Consider the following 2,759-nt stretch of genomic DNA (forward strand, 5'->3'; position numbering starts at 1 on the left):
GTAGGGATGTCTTGATTATTCGTTAATGAAGCATTTTGGCTGGAAATTTGCCCTCAGGAAAGCAGAACACGCTGATTAGAAACATGTGTTTTGATGAAACCTTTTGTTCAGTGAATCTAATTTCTCTATAATGAACATCTATAAGTATTGGTTTAATTCTTTCTCAAGAGTTAATTTTCCTGTCCTGTAGTTATTCAGGGCAGTACTTAAAAGCATAATATATAGTCATATGTTTTTAGTGATGATTTTTTATTTTAGAAAATACCTACAGTACTAAGTTTTCGCTAATGCTATGGTGTTGATCATATTGTAATATATACATATGTCAAATCAACACATTATACACCTTAAACTTAGACTATATTATGTATCAACTTTCAATGTAAAACAAATTAAAAATAAAAGCCATGTATAAAAACAGAAAATACACATTACACTAGAGAAAACTCCTTTGTTGAAAGAATCTTGCAGAACTGTATTATCTTAGTCAAATTTCATTTAAAATTAAAAAAAAAAATTTCAGGGCATCTTTTTTTTTCTGACACAAATCAAATTAATTATGTCTAGAATTATATTTCCAGTAAGAGGAAGTTTTTCAGAAAAACAAAAACTACCCACCTTTCACGATGACTGAGTTCTACTCAGGATGGGCTAACAGTTGTAACAGAAAGTCCAAATTCTCAGTGGCGTGATACAACAAAGTTTTCTTTTTCCTTCTTGACACCGTCTAATTAGGATGGGAGGGGTACTTTACTTCACACAGTCATTTAGGGACCTATGTTCTTTCCACGCAGTGGCCCTCCCCATCCTGTCTCCAGAAGACTCAGTGTCCTTGGTGGGTTCATTCCTATCCAGACAGAGAGGGTAGAGGACAAAGAAATAGCATGGCAGATTGGTAGGAGTTTTTAGAGACCAGGTCTAGAAATAGCATGTATCACTTCTATCTATCCAGTTATCTGTCTATCTAGCCAGAACTCAGTTACATGGCTCCATCTAACTGCAGAATAGCTCAGAAAAAAAGGTTTAGCTGGGTGCCAAGAAAAAGTGAATACAGATATGCCTTGGTTTTAGCAATCTGCCAAAGACCCTGTTAAGTTAGAAACCAACACACTCACAGTAGTGGGCTTCTCCTCATCCCGCAGCCTCTCTTGATGCTACCGCTTTCCCCACCTACTCTTCTCTTCTGGTGTTTACCAAATTGTGGAAACTGAGATGGGAGGGAATTGCACACTAAACTTAAAACTGATGAAGAAAATTGAGTTATTTTTCTTATTTAAAGGCATATTTATAATTAACTTGTGCCAGTGTCTTTTGTCATTAGCTCTCAACACTACCCTTCTCGGTATTTAGCTTGCTTTTTCCTATATCAGAGGCTGACATCTATTAAAAATGAACTGCAGCGTGCCATGCAGGCTTGCAGATTATGAGGAGACTCTGGTATATGGTTGGGTTATGTTCCTGCACAGAAATAGCCCTGGATTTAACATTTATTGAACACCTACTATGTAGCCGTGCTAAACCACTTAAAAGTATTCATTTCACTTAATCATCAGAACTACTGTGTGAGTCAGGACTATCCTTATTTGGAAGGACTGCTTTGATTAAAATCCAGACCTCTTTGACTCTAAAAGCCAGGCACTCTCCACATCAGGTGGTCCATTTACCGGCCCTCCCCTGTCTCACCCTGACTCCGCAGGCTTCTTTAAGGACAGAAGGCCCTGTGTAAGTCTCATCATGTTTGACCATGTAGACAGGAGTAATTGCTTATCAAAACAGGCAAATCTGTTGTGTGTATAGACATAGGCTGAGCCTGTAATCAGACCTGTGTACTCAAACCAGGGATTAGGAAACTAACTTAAAGAGACATCTCTAAGTCATGTGAATATAGTGAGAAAGAGATTACAGATATTCTGCATATGGATTAAAAAAAAAAGATTTAAGAAAATGAATGAGAAAAATGAACTTAATGCTTATTTCCCTAAATTTGAGGTCATTTTCCAATATATTTTTTCTCTCATTTTCTCTCCATCTTTCTCTGTCTCTCTGATTCATATTCTCTACCACTGCTGACAAAGGAAACCAAAGGAAAAAAGAAAAGATCACTTTTTCCTTTTCTGTGGACTCCAAATAAAATGGACATGGTATCCTCTCCTATGATGGTCTGATCTTTGCTTCCATCTGCACATCTGACCTAATTATACTAATAAAATGAGGAGGCAAAGGGAGATATTATACTAACAAGTGCAGTTTTTAACTTGCACAAGAAACATTTCTAATCCCTTTGCCCTCCACTCTCCTTTAAACAGTGATTTCGCATCCCTTGATGCTCAGCAGGGGGGAGTGGCATTTGCCGCCCCATGGCAAAATGGATCTGCATGCGTTTACGTAAAATTGGTCCACGTGTGAATTAGCTTGGAGTTGTATTGTGTTTCTTATACTAATATAATATTGTTCTAGTGCTTGCCCCTGATTAAAGAAATACATAAATAAATAATTTATAATTTAATTAATAAGGTATAATATGCAAAGCACAGTAATTTCAAACAGCTTGTAATGTCTCTAATGTACTTTCAATTTTTTATTTTACATAAGGGCTATATTCATTATGTGGTTATGATAAACATACTAATGAATTTTATTACAGGAACAAATTTAAACATGTAAATGAGATCAAATAGTATTAAAATGCAAACGATGGTGAAACTTATTACAAACTAACCTTGCCAACATACATCGAATGATGTTATTTTAAAACTTTG

This window comes from Panthera uncia, assembly GCF_023721935.1.
Source record: "Panthera uncia isolate 11264 chromosome A3 unlocalized genomic scaffold, Puncia_PCG_1.0 HiC_scaffold_11, whole genome shotgun sequence".
In the NCBI taxonomy this organism is placed as follows: Eukaryota; Metazoa; Chordata; class Mammalia; order Carnivora; family Felidae; genus Panthera; species Panthera uncia.